Source organism: Lagenorhynchus albirostris, chromosome 2 (genome assembly GCF_949774975.1).
Source record: "Lagenorhynchus albirostris chromosome 2, mLagAlb1.1, whole genome shotgun sequence".
NCBI lineage: Eukaryota > Metazoa > Chordata > Mammalia > Artiodactyla > Delphinidae > Lagenorhynchus > Lagenorhynchus albirostris.
The window spans coordinates 117,508,021-117,523,361 of NC_083096.1; the positions used below are offsets into that span (position 1 = coordinate 117,508,021).

Sequence of the window (15,341 nt, forward strand, 5' to 3'; positions counted from 1 at the left end):
TACTTCATTAGAATTTTAATACCTCCAATATATAAAGATTATGAAGAAAATATTGTCTTCATCTACAAAAATGTTGTGTTTAATTTTAAAAAATGTGTTGTAGCCCTTCCTAAGAGTTATTCACTTCCTTGATTTAGGAAACATTCTTTTCATGCTCTCTAGCAGTGCTGAAATCAACTAAAAGAGTATATGTTTAGGAGGATGTGGGAAAAATGTTTTGAAAAACTCTGATGTATTATCTCAGATAATTTCTTCTTCTTGTCTTCTTGAGATATGATTTTATATCCCATATTTTACCAACCATCAAACTGGTGCCAAGAATCTGAATTAATAATTAATCGATTTTTTAATTTGTTGGTCAGCTGTATGAGATAATACCACTATGTAGTGTACATTATACAGCATCTGTATAAATGTATCAAGCATTTTGAACGTTAAAAAACAGAACAAATCATATTTGTCTGCCTTGAAAGTTGTGATTTTCTGGATATTAAAAAATTAAGGCAGTATTACTGATACATTTCAGCTGCTTTAACTATTTTGGTCCATTGCCATTGAGGGAAAAGGTACCAGGACTTAAATTACTGTAGTCTCATGTGTAGTTGTGGGTAGAGTGAGAATAAGGATTTTAGGAGGAAAAAAAATTCTGTTTAAAGAAATTGGAATATAGAGAAAGAACTCCAGCACCTGAATAATAGACGATGGTATTTTATATTCAAGTCAAAGAGTTTTCATTAAGAATGAGATTATTTTGAGTGTCATTGGCCTGAAAAGCTCGATTCCTGCCAAGTCCCTTTAAATGGAATTTACTGCACGGTAATGGTATTTCCCGTATTAACGTGATTTTTCCCGCAATGTTATGTTCTGATAATTTATATTACCAAGAAATCTGGATTAATATACAGTATCAGAGATTCTCTTTATAACTGTTTAAAAGTTCCCAAACAAATTGCTAGAAGATAGAATGCCAGACTGTTCAAAGCCTGTACTTATTTTAAGGAGTAAATTAATACTTTGGTCCTTCATTTGCCATGGAAAAAGATAAAGACATTCTCTAGGAAGATTAGAATCCAGCCAAACATTGTAGGCTATATATAGCATACAAAGCCTTGTGCCATTTGTGAAAATGCTATCAGGGGGAAAACCCAATGAGTGAGTTTCTGTACTGTATGTTTTAGGGACACAGATTTAATTTAGAGATTATGGTTTGAAAATAAAATATACTGTAAGAGTGTTTTTAGCTGATAAGAAATTGATTTTGTGACCTTGTTACGCATTAATTGAAATATCTGGCAATATGCCTTGACAAGGTTTAAGGAACCATACACACTTGGAACCATATCATTCCTTCATGTTGAACTTGCTAGTTAATCACTTTGTTACCATTACGGGGAAGGAAACTACCTTTTGTGTGGGGTCTGAATAATCTTCTATGGCGTAACAAGTGGTTTTTATGTAATTGACATTATATTTAGTTGTTTCACTATATTGAAGGTGCAGTCATTTAAGAGTGTTATCCTTATAGATTAACGTGGTATTTTGTATTTTCTAATACTTTCAAGGTTATATTTATTAAATCAAAAATAAGAATGTGTGCACATGAGCACAGACATAAAAATTATTTGTTATTTAAATTATTCAGTGAATTTTAGAATGTAGTTTTTAAGAACTTACAGTAGAATGAAGGTAGTCAGGTTATCAGTGTTCTACATGTCTTACATGCTAGCTTATTTAACAGGTGTTAACTCAGGATATATTTACAGAGGAAAAAATGAATTGCAGAGGAGAGTTCAAACAAATTGTGAAATTTGTAAAGTCTTACCAAAGAACACCAAAATATATATATTTTTTCCTTGAGATTCTTTGGGTTGACTCACCAGGTCAGTTATATATGCAGTAATTACGCAGAAAAGTGGGCATCTCCACTTTATTTCTCTTTTGTGGATATAACCTCAGAACTAAAATTTGGGTCATGTTTCTTTAGTGATATCATGCTGTTAGCCCTCTGCAGATCAAGAACACATACTGAGTCTTAAAGAATTTGTAATTAAAAATGTCACTGGAGTCATGTTTAACATTTAAGTGGGAAGAAATGTGCTGTTTTTTGTACATTTTTGATAATTAAAGTTGACTTGTGCAGACAACTAAATCAATTTTGACGAGACTGAACAGAAGTTGAGGTCCTGACACTTGCTTGATAGTTTTGTATTTGTGGAAAATTTTTGATATTTTGAAGTAAGAGAGTTCTATATCCTTTGTGTCAGAAAGGTTCTTATGCTAGGTTTCCTGGTGCCGTATGGAGAATCTGTTCTGAAGATAATTTCTGGACCTTTATAAACACAGAAATCTATTGAGAATACTAAAAATAGTACAACAAATCTCTGTTGTATATGCAATGCAGGAAAGCAAGCAGATGCTTGATTATAGTGTTGTGTTTGTTCAACGAATGTTATGTTCCCTGCAGCAGTTTCATAATGGAATACTATGTGGAGAAGACTGTTTTTTAAATATGTTTTGGACTTTGAATTTCAGTTTATTAGTAGACAAATATGTCAGAAAATTTTCAATAGAGGCAGTAATTGTTGTTTTATAGTCAATAATCTCTTTATACTTATCCTTTTAAACAATCAGATGGTTGCTTTAAGAATAAAGAAGTATGAAGTTAATATGAATTTAAGCAAGGTTTTAGATTATAACCCATAATACACTTTATTGTGTTTAGAAAAGAAAACTTAAGTCTTATTGATTATTGGAGATACAGTTTTCAGAAAAAGATTCCAGCGATTCATAAATTATGATCCAAGGACTTACTACTACTAATGCCTTAATATTTGCAGATCAGTTCCTTTATTAATTGAAAAGAAATTGTCCTTACAACAATATTAAAACCGAATGACACACTTACAAATATGACACACTTAGAGAATAGAATTTAAAGCAAAATTTTGACATACGGTAAGTATTCACATCTGGAATACCAAGTACAAATAATAAATACAGGAGGGGAAAAATGGCTATAGTTTATTTCAAAGTATATTACAGCAGAGGAAGGATTATAATGGAGACCTGCTTTGAAAATCTGTACCTCAACTTTTTAGATTCAGACACTATTGACACTTTGAACCAAGATCGATCCAAAGAAGCAGAGCTATAGAAGAAGCAGAGCTTCTGAGGAAGGCATCCCTGGGATCGAATCCTGGTTCCATCATTTGCTAGCTGTCATATTTGGACCAGTTGCTATGTCTTTGGTATATAAATAGTCTTATCAACTTCAAAATATTTTTGAGGATAAAAGAAGATAATAAAAATATAGCATTTAGTTATGATACTGGCCATATAGAAAGGCCTCAGTAAGTGAACTGTTATTAATGTAAATCTGTCAGTCACTTTCTGCCACATTGTTTTGGATAGGTTCATTCTTTTTCTACTTTCCCAAACTATCCAGAAAATCAGATGAAAATCATCTAGGCAGTTATGTTATAACAAGGTGCTCTCCTGCTTTTCCTAAATTCCACGAACAGCAACACATATGAGCACTTAACCATATACCTAGAATAAGGGTATATTAGTCTCTACTTGCTAATAGTTTATTAATCCTCAACTTACATTTTAGGCTTTCTGTGTCTGAAGGGAAAAAAAATAATCATTTACTTATTAGTAAGTTTTCTTTTTTTTTAAATACATCTTTATTGGAGTATAATTGCTTCACAATGTGGTGTTAGTTTCTTCCGAACAACAAAGTGAATCAGCTGTATGCATACACATATCCCCATATACCTTCCCTTTTGAGCCTTCCTCCCACACTCCCTATTCCATGCCTCTAGGTGGTCACAAAGCACCGAGCTGATCTCCCTATGCAGCAGCTTCCACCAGCCATCCATTTTACATTTGTTAGTGTATGTATGTCAGTACTACTCTCTCACTTACGTCCCAGCCTCACCTTCCCCACTGTGCCCTCAAGTCCATTCTCAATGTCTCCATCTTTATTTCTGCCCTACCACTAGATTCATCACTACCATTTTTCTACATTCCATATATATGCATTAGCATACGGTATTTGTTTTTCTCTTTTTGACTTACTTTACTCTGTATAACAGACTCTAGGTCTATCCACCTCATTACAAATAACTCAATTTTGTTCCTTTTATGGCTGAGTAATATTCCATTGTATGTATGTGCCACATTTTCTTTATCCATTCTGTCGATGGACATTTAGGTTATTTCCATATCCTAGCTATTGTAAATAGTGCTGCAATGAACATTGTGTTACATGTATCTTTTTGAATTATGGTTTTCTCAGGTATATGCCCAGTAGTGGGATTGCTGGGTCATAGGGTAATTCTATTTTTAGTTTTTTAAGTAATATCCAAATAGTTCTTCATAGTGACTGTATCAAGTTACATTCCCATCAACAGTGCATAAGGGTTCCCTTTTCTCCACACCTTCTCCAGCATTTATCCTTTCTAGGTTTTTTGATGATGGCCATTCTGACTGGTGGGAGGTAATACCTCATTGTGGTTTTGATTTGCATTTCTCTAATGATTAGAGATGTTGAACATCTTTTCATGTGTTTGTTGACCATCTGTATGTCTTCTTTGGAGAAATGTCTATTTAGGTCTTCTGCCCATTTTTGGATTAGGTTGTTTTTTTCTTTTGATATTGAGCTTCATGAGCTGCTTGTATATTTTGGAAATTAATCCGTTGTCAGTTGCTTCATTTGCAAATATTTTCTCCCATACTGATGGTTGTCTTTTTGTCTTCTTTATGGTTTCCTTTGCTGCGCAAAAGCTTTGAAGTTTCACTGGGTCCCATTTGTTTAGTTTTGTTTTTATTTCCATTACTCTAGAAGGTGGGTCAAAAAGGATCTTGCTGTGATTTATGTCATAGAGTGTTCTGCCTATGTTTTCCTCTAAGAGTTTTATACTGTCTGTCCTTACATTTAGGTCTTTAATACAATTTGAGTTTATTTTTGTGTATGGTGTTAGGAAGTGATCTAATCTCATCCTTTTAATGTAGCTGTCCAGTTTTCCCAGCACCACTTATTGAAGAGGCTGTCTTTGCTCCATTGTATATTCTTGCCTCCTTTGTCAAAGATAAGGTGACCATATGTGCGTGAGTTTATCTCTGGGCTTTCTATCCTGTTCCACTAATCTATATTTCTGTTTTTGTGCCAGTACCATACTCTCTTGATTACTGTAGCTTTGTAGTATAATCTGAAGTCAGGGAGCCTGATTCCTCCAGCTCCGTTTTACTTTCTCAAGATTGTTTTGGCAATTCGGGTTCTTTTGTGTTCCCATACAAATTGCAAAATTTTTTGTTCTAGTTCTGTGAAAAATGCCATTGGTAACTTGATAGGGATTGCATTGAATCTGTAGATTGCTTTGGGGAGTATAGTCATTTTCATAGTGTTGATTCTTCCAATCCAGGAACATGGTATATCTCTCCATCTGTTTGTATCATCTTTAATATCTTTCACCAGTGTCTTATAGTTTTCTGCATACAGATCTTTAGCCTCCTTAGGTAGTTTTTTTTTTTTTTGTACTTAATGTATTTATTTGAAACTTTGTACATGTCTTACTAAAGCATACTAATATTTTGTTAGAGTGTGATAGGCAGTATAGCAGGCACCTCTGTGCAGGGGAACAGAACATCTTTTACAAATGTACCATGTTTCACTGCACTTTCCCCTGGAAGAGCAGACTCTTCACTTTTTGGCGGCACTTTTTTTTTTTAGTCCTGTTGGTATTATTTCCTCTAGAATATTTTCTTTTATTTTACCTGTTAGTCAACAAGGTGAATCTTTGCGGGGGTTTCTTTTAGAAATGCCACAAGGAGGACCAGGTGCAGACTACCACTATGGTCATCAAAAAATATGGAACGCTTCACAAATTTGTGTGTCATCCTTGCGCAGGGGCCATGCTAATCTTCTCTGTATCGTTCCAATTTTAGTATATGTGCTGCCGAAGCGAGCACTCCTTAGGTAGTTTTATTCCTAGGTATTTGATTCTTTTTGTTGCAATGGTAAATAGGAGTGTTTCCTTAATTTCTCTTTCAGATTTTTCATTGTTAGTGTATAGGAATGCAAGAGATTTCTGTGCATTAATTTTGTATCCTGCTACTTTACCAAATTCACTGATTAGCTCTAGTAGTTTTCTGGTGGCATCTTTAGGATTTTCTATGTATAGTATCATGTCATCTGCAAACAGTGACAGCTTTACTTCTTCTTTTCCAATTTGGATTCCTTTTATTTCTTTTTCTTCTCTGACTGCCATGGCTAAAACTTCCAAAACTATGTTGAATAATAGTGGTGAGAGTGGGCAGTCTTGTCTTTTCCTGATATTAAAAGAAATGCTTTCAGTTTTTCACCATTGAGAATGATGGCAGTGGGTTTGTCATATATGGCCTTTAGTATGTTGAGGTAGGTTCCCTCTATGCCCACTTTCTGGAGGGTTTTTATCATAAATAGGTGTTAAATTTTGTCAAAACTTTTTTCTGCATCTATTGAGATTATCATATGGTTTTTCTCCTTCAATTTGTTAATATGGTGTATCACATTGATTGATTTGCATATATTGAAGAAACCTTGCATTCCTGGGATAAACCCCTCTTGATCATGGTGTATGATCCTTTTAATGTGCTGTTGGATTCTGTTTGCTAGTATTTTGTTGAGGATTTTTGCATCTATGTTCATCAGGGATATTGGTCTGTAATTTTCTTTTTTTGTGACATCTTTTTTCTGGTTTTGGTATCAGGGTGATGGTGGCCTCGTGGAATGAGTTTGGGAGTATTCCTCCCTCTACTATATTTTGGAAGAGTTTGAAAAGGATAGGTGTTAGCTCTTCTCTAAATGTTTGATAGAATTCACCTGTGAAGCCATCTGGCCGTGGGCTTTTGTTTATTGGAGGATTCTTAATCACTGCTTCAGTTTCAATGCTTGTGATTTGTCTGTTCATATTTTCTATTTCTTCCTGATTCATTCTGGAAGGTGGTACTTTTATAAGTATTTGTCCATTTCTTCCAGGTTGTCCATTTTACTGGCGTATAGTTGCTTGTAGTAGTCTCTCCTGATCTTTTGTATTTCTGCATTGTCAGTTGTTACTTCTTTTTCGTTTCTAATTCTGTTGATTTGAGTCTTCTCCCTTTTTTTCCTGATGAGTCTGGCTAATGGTTTACCAATTCTCAAGGAACCAGCTTATAGTTTTATTGCTCTTTGCTATTGTTTCTTTCATTTCTTTTTCATTTATTTCTGGTCTGATCTTTATGATTTCTTTCCTTCTGTTAACTTTGAGGTTTTTTGTTCTTCTTTCTCTAATTGCTTTAGGTGTAAGCTTGGGTTATTTGAGATTTTTTCTTGTTTCTTGAGGTAGGATTGTATTGCTATAAACTTCCCTCTTAGAGCTGCTTTTGCTGCATCACATAATTTTTGGGTTGTCATATTTCATTGTCATTTGTTTCTGGGTATTTTTTGATTTCCTCTTTGATTTCTTCAGTGATTTCTTGGTTATTTAGTAGCATGTTGTTTAGCCTCCATGTATTTGTATTTTTTACAGTTTTTTTTCTTGTAATTGATATCTAGTCTCATAGCGTTGTGGTCGGAAAAGATGCTTGATGTGATTTCAGTTTTCTTAAATTTACCTATGCTTAATTTATGACCCAAGATGTGATCTATCCTGCATAATGTTCCACATGCTCTTGCGAAGAAAGTGTATTCTGTTGTTTTTGGATGGAATGTCCTATAAGTATCAATTAAGTCCATCTGGTCTAATGTGTCATTTAAACTTTGTGTTTCCTTATTTATTTTCTGTTTGGATAATCTGTCCATTGTTGTAAGTGGGGTGTTAAAGTTCCCTACTATTATTGTGTTACTGTCAATTATCCTTGTGGTAATTTTTCAGACATCTCCTGCTTAAAACCCCAAAGGTCAGAAGAATTTTGAGGCCCCACCTTCATGCTCTGTATTCATACTGAAAATCAAGATCAAGTGAGCTTTTGCCCTTCTGCTCCACAAGAAGTTTCTGTCCTCCCTGAACTCCCCTTAGGACACCTACAGTACCATTTGACAGTTGTACCACCCCAGTCAAACTCCCCACCTGGCACTGTCCCTGGAGTGGGTCACTCATGGCCAGAGTGTGGCTGGGCACTTGGTTCCAGAAGCAAAAGCCCCTCGGGGCTAGCCCCCCTCCCCCCCACCTCACCAGGTCAGTGAAAAAACGATCAGAGTAGTGGTATTTCACTGGCAGCCTACAAGTCCGGTGGACCCCGCCCCACCCTCTCACAGGGACCGGAGTGTGCCAGGGGCCTCCCACTTATTCTACATCTCTCATTCTTTTCACCATGCCAGACTAGAGTTAAGCTCTACAGGGTCTTCTTTCTCCTCTGATTCCACCAAGCCTGTTCCCTTGGTTGTGTTTTCGCTGGATAGTAGGTAGGGACAGTGGGAATCTCATTCATCCATTCATGTGCACCACTAATTAGATGACAAGGTATTTGGCTACCTGAAGAGAGTCATAGTTAGTCCCACCATTTACCCAAGCTTCATTGAATTTCTTCACTTTGACATTCAGAGCACTGGGCAGAAATCACATCATGTCAACACCCATCACTGTCCTTTGTGAAGTAAGCTTTCTTTAAAGAGCAATTTTCATTAAATTACCTTTGTACCAATCACCTGGTCAGCTTGGTGGAAGACTGAATTTAAAGTAGAAGCACATTTAAAAAGAATATTTAGGAACTAATTACTTTCAAATTTATATATATATATATATATGCCAATAAATTATTTTTATAATTTATTGGCATATATAATATAAAATGTTTAGCATTGAAGATGTGGTACCTAGTGGAGGATGTTAAGTACAGTAGGAAACATTTAAAAGTGTAAATTCTGAGAAAACAGTTTAGTCCACTTACTGTGAATATTTATCATAGTTGAGTAATAAATTAATATTGCTTGAAAACACAGGATTTACATGAAAACTTGAACAAATCTACATATTATGAAACTCTAAATATTTTTCTTTGGCTTAACAAATCTCCCATTGAAATTAGCTATTTAAAAGTATATGAAGATTGTATAAAATGTAAAGGATGTTAAAAGACACCCCCCCCAAAAAATAAAAAAAAGAATAAAGAGAGAGCTTCTCAACTCTGCTTACATATTAGAATCCAATCTGGAGCTTCTAAATTGCCATTCCTGGGCCCCATCCATGGCCAATCAGAATCTCTGGTGGCAGTGGCACAGAAGCATTGGGAGTTGCTTAAATTCCCCAGGTGATTCTAAAGTGCATGAAGAATTGAGAACCTTTGTGGTAGATGAAGCTTTAAACCCTTATGACCCTTAACCTTCTGGAAGTGAAGCTGCTGGTATGGGAAATGAATATAAGATTTTGCCTGATCCTAACGTTAAGCTTTTGCAACTTTCAATTAAAAAAGAAAAATAAAATGGAAACAAACAAATAAAAACCCACGAGCATATAAGAGAACCAGAGAAAATGCTCTGGGGACATTCTCATAGCTTATGGAAAAGTGACCTTAAGAATGCTTATATTTAAAAAAAAAAATGCTTAGGGCTTCCCTGGTGGTGCAGTGGTTGAGAGTCCGCCTGCCGATGCAGGGGACACGGGTTCATGCCCTGGTCCAGGAAGATCCCACATGCTGTGGAGAAGCTGGGCCCGTGAGCCATGGCCGCTGAGCCTGTGCGTCCGGAGCCTGTGCTCCACAACGGGAGAGACCACAACAGTGAGAGGCCCACGTACCACACACACACACACAAAAATGCTTATATTAAAAAAAAAAAAGTATATGAGGATTGTAAATCAACTATATTTCAATAAAAATTAAAAAACAAAACAAAAAATGAACACTGATATACAGATACACAGAAAAATAGATATTTCTCTATATGAGGTTTCTTTTTTTAGTTTAAATATTTATTTATTTAATTTATTTTGGCTGCACCAGGTCTTAGTTGTGGCACACTCAGTCTTCATTGCGGCATGCAGACTTCTTAGTTGAAGCATGCAGAACCTTATTTACAGCCTGTGGCCTCTTAGTTGAGACATGCATGTGGGACTTAATTCCCTGACCAGGGATTGAACCCGGCCCCCTGCATTGGGAGCATGGAGTCTTATCCACCGTGCCACCAGCGAAGTCCCAATATATGAGGTTTCTTTTAATTATTATTATGCAATTTTTAAAAAAAGACTTGCAGGATACTTTAGCTTAAAGCTTATTTGAATAGAGAAATATATATATGTGTGTATATGAACAATAAGATCATTATATATAATAACAAGATCACATATATATGATGCTTATATATAATAAAAGATTCATTTGCCATTGAATAAGATCATTCTGAGAGAAATATAAAGAAAATAATTTTGCAGAATGGAAAGATGAAATATTTGGCACAACTTTGTTTCAAGGATGGGAATTTCAATATAATCTCTAGGTAGAGTCTTAAACTCTGAGAGAAATCAAGGATCCATAGAATAACCTCCTAGGACAGCAGCTATCAGGATTTTCAGTGCCTTGGAGAAATGACATGTGTTCATTGACAAGAACTCGTTGAGAGGAATGATTTGAATTACTCTATTATGATTCTGCTCTTCCAAGGCTGTTCAGGCATTCATCAAATTAACATCTCATTCTGAATAAGGATAGATTTGAGTGAAAATGTGTCAAGACACCTTTATTCAGTTCAGCAACATTTCTGAGTTATGGTTTAACTTATGTCACCCCAAGATGATCAAGTATTTACTCACTGCATTTGAACCATCTTTACTTTCTTGGAAAACTTTCCAATAAATGAAAAGTAAGCTAAATACAAATTCATTTGATTAAGAATGAAAAGTCATCTTTCTGAAACTAAATCTCAAATAAATATTTTTTAAAAGTCAAAACAGGGCTTCCCAGGTGGCGCAGTGGTTGAGAGTCCGCCTGCCGATGCAGGGGACACGGGTTCGTGCCCCGGTCTGGGAAGATCCCACAGGCCGCAGAGCGGCTGGGCCCGTGAGCCATGGAGGCTGAGCCTGCGTGTCCGGAGCCTGTGCTCCGCAGCGGGAGAGGCAATAACAGTGAGAGGCCCGCGTACCGCAAAAAAAAAAAAAAAAAAAAGTCAAAACAAACATCATAGCACTTGGCCAGTGGTGAAAATCCCTATCAGTCTCTCCTAAGTCTAAATTTACTCCTCTCTATTTTTTTTAAACTTGTCATTTCAAAATTATTGTCAAGGAGCTGATGATGAATTTAACTTTTAAAAAATGTGATAAAGTGTTTAAACCCTTAATATAATAACATTTATTTTTTTATTACTTTTATTTTGTAACTTGGCAAGAAAGTATCATGTTATGTCATAATTCTTCACTTTTAAATTTTTTAAAATTTTAAATTCTAATACATTTGTAACTTTCATTCTAATTTTTCAATATTTCTAAATTACAGACACACAAAAAACTGCAGCTGCTATTAAAAATATTTTAAAGAATATGATGATAGCTTATCATAAATTTAAAAATCCATACTGTAATTAGTGTAGATTACCTTTTTAAATGATAGAGCAATAAGGTTGAATCAAATCAGGTGCTCTTTTGTATAGTTTACCATTCATTAATTCATGCATTCATTCACTCAAAAAATACGTGTTGAGCACCTATGATGTGATAGGCACTTTGTAGGGTTAAATATAAAGCAGTGAATAAGTATATGTGGCTGTTATGGATTCTAGAAAGATAGAGAAACATTAAAACCACTATTACACAATGATTACTTAATCATTTGAGTGGTTCCAGTGATCATGGAAGCTGCATAAGGAGACAATGTTTAAACTGAGAGTTGAGCTGGGAATTAGTTTGATGAAGCATGTGCTTGAGGATAGAAATGGCAGGTAGGAATGAGCATTGTATGCACATATGAAAGCTCTAATGAATGATAAAGAAATACAAATTCTAAGAACAAATATAAGTTGCTGAAGTAGTTAGTGAAATGCTATAGTTGTAGAACATGTATCTAAAATGTAGGTCAGTGGTCATATTATGTAGGGCCCTGATGTTATCCATAGAAAAAAATGGATTCTATTTTCAGATATTCACCTTTTCTTCTACAAAGTAAATGAATTGAAGGCCAGCAAAGTGTGGAAGCAGGCTCAGCAAGTGGAGAATATCTCATGGGTCGGGGATAGTGAATTTTGGCTTAGTCAAAATTAGTGACCAAAAAGACGGAAGAAAACAGATAGGAGTGACATTTAAAATGTAGACATCTATAGGTCTTGATGATGAATTGGATGTTCCAGGTGAGAGACAGAGAGGTGTGAAGGATATCTCTTAGGTTTGTAGTATGAACAATTGGGTGGATATTGATGCATTTGATGAGAAAAGGAAATATATATGGAGAAAAATCATTAGTTTTGTTTTGTATGGTATCACTGTCATGCTATTCATACATCTAAGTAGAGACAACAGTACATGTTGGTCTGGAACTTAGAGAAGTCTTGAATAGACAGAAAATTTTTCGAATCATTAGCAGAATGTTGGTGTTAATGGAAACCATGGAAGTAAATATGATTACCTATAGAGATGACATAAAAGAGATCATCGAATGAAAATAAAGAACTAAGCTCAAATCTTTAATCAGCAGAGAAAGGAAAATTGACATAAGGAATTTAGAAATGTGGCCTTAAAGGAAGGGAGAACTTGTGTGTTATTGTTAAAACTAAGGGAATGGGTATTGCAAGAAAGAAGAAGAGTTCACAGTTTCAAATGCTACTGAAAGGCCCAATGAAAATTAAAAAAAACACTCAATAACTGTTTTAATATAGAGATCAATGGTGGCATTAGCAAGAACTGCTTTGGTGAAATTTTGGTGACTGAATCCAATCGAGAATGGGTTGAGTAGTGCCTGAGAAGTAAAGAAATTATTTTAAGTAGTATAGCTGTGAAAGTAAATAAAAAACCCAGTGTGGAAATTGACCAAATATAAAGGCTGTTGGAAAGAATTGAGCAGAAAAAGAGTAGAAGATGAGAGAAAAGACTAGAAGAAGGAATAGGTTCAATGAAATTAAAAATGGGTGGGATTTTGAGCAGAGAAAACGTGAGGCTAAATGAGGGTTTAGAACAAAAGATGCTGGCTTACTTGTAGACACAGGCACAGGTTTGCCATCTAGAGCATCCTCATATGCTATTTCAAATCCTTGAGTGGTGGGGGATGGAAGAGGGAATAAATGTGGCTTATCTAGGAAAATGACAGGAGTCTTGGAATATTGAAAAGGAAATGATAGAAACAAAGAAGTTATCCACATAAATTAAGCAAGCAGTATTAGTTGCCAGTGCCTAGAGCAGGATGCCAGATTACCATTCCAAGGATGCCATGCTTCCTGTCTTCTCCCATAGATAACTGTCATAATTTCTGTCTTAATCAATTCTGGCTGCCATAACAAATACCATATACTGAGTGGCTTAAACATCAAACATTTATGCCAGAGGCTGGAAAATTCACGATCGGTTTGCCAGCAGAGTAGATGTCTGGAGAGAACACTCTTCCTGGTTTACAGATGGCTCTGTACTCTCACTTGGTAGAGAAGGGACACTCTAGTCCTTTCATCCAATTAAAAGAGTGCCAATCCCATTCGTGAGGGCTCCACCCTCATGAACTAATTACCTCCCCAAAGCCGCACATTCACATACCATCACACTGGGATTGGGGCTTCAATATATGAATTTTGGAGAGATACAAATATTCAATCCATAGCAGTATCCCTTACCGACACTGACTGAACACTGCCTTGGAATTTTCTCAAAACAGTGTACTGATCAATAACTACCAGATAATTATAATTGACATGGAAATCAATCCCATTCTAATTAATGATGGTGATTTTTTTGACTCTGTTCATGCTGTAAATTAGAATTTTTAGACTGCACATCCAATATATATATATACATTTACTTATAAATTATAGCCGCCTACGTTATGATCAATAACTACTGAACTGTAAAAAGGAAAAGGTATTTATAAGTGAAGAAATGTTAACAGTTTTCCTGTATATCAATGGATTGTTTTTCACGTGCATTTCCCCCACTGTAATTTGGAAACAACTGGTACTGATGAGGTCCTCTTTGACAAGTATACCGTGATAACCTGTCTTATATATACCATGTAACTATCTGAGGTCATGCATGGAAATTGTAATTATTGTACTTTCTGTTAAATATTGATTTAGATATTGAGATTTGAAGCTACTTTTAACTCATGTCCTTGGTAGTAAAAAAATTCATCTAAGATTGAAAATTTACTATTAAAAATAGCACTGACAGCTCCTTCCAAAATATCCCTTTTAAATTATACCATCATGCCACCGTGATTTATCTGTTTTTGTCCTGTGACACATATATTGAGATTAAAGTGCCTTCAAAGCATCTTATTGCTACAGAATACCTCCCTTATGGTCAAATACATTTTTAGATTTTCTATCCAATCTCTTTTGCAAAATACATTTTTTTCTGTTTTGATAATCTTTTGAGGTGTTAACTTAAATTGTTTATAGTCATTTTGAAAAGGACACCAGCTGCTTTTTGTTATGATGAGTCAACAACTTGGAAAATACTTGAATTTGAGTAGAAACCTAGTTCACATTTGGATTTCAGTTGTATTTTATTAGTTGCAAATATTTCATATCACATCTTTTGAAATTCTGAATAAAAGAAGAAAAAATAACGAATACTGCTTTTTAAAAAAATTGATATCTTTGTTGCAGATTTCATTGCCAAAAAGACAGTCACTTAGTCATATTCCTGTCATATAAAAACTTAAATATGAACCATATTTTTCACATATTGCTTAAGCTTTGCCACCCATGTCTTCTGCCATCTGAGGATGTTATTATATGTAATTTTTGATTTTCATCTTCATTTACATGAGCAATGAGAGATTATATATGATAGCTATTAACCATCTGAAATTACCATTGGAGGAAGCATATTATGTTAGTTGTGCAAAACAACTAAAACATCAAAAAGATACTGCTGTTAAATTTATCAAATCAGGAACAAACTCTAATCTTTTGTTTATAAATATTATTTTTGTTTTATAAAAGTGATATATATATATATATATATATATACTCATTATAAAAATTTCAAGCCATTTAAAAAGTACAAAGGAGAAAGCAAAACATCACTAAAATCCCCAGCCCCCCAAGTCAGCCTTTATGTTTTTAATGAATACTATTCTGGAGATCTTTCTATAGGTACCTACAAAAGGACATGATAGATAAGGGAAGTGATTGATAAGTGATAGATAGATAGATAGGTAGACAGATAGATAGATAGATAGATAGACAATTA

The 15,341-nt window shown here is 34.8% G+C and overlaps 1 protein-coding gene and 1 non-coding gene across 3 annotated transcripts in view; one reads left to right on the plus strand and one right to left on the minus strand.

The window, feature by feature from the left end:
• Positions 1-15,341, plus strand: part of ADGRL4 (adhesion G protein-coupled receptor L4) — a 121,640-nt gene that overhangs the window by 15,533 nt on the left and 90,766 nt on the right. The window lies entirely within an intron of this gene.
• On the minus strand, positions 5,867-5,973 carry LOC132516642 (U6 spliceosomal RNA). Its single transcript, XR_009539449.1, has one exon. It is a non-coding gene; the product is annotated as a U6 spliceosomal RNA (small nuclear RNA).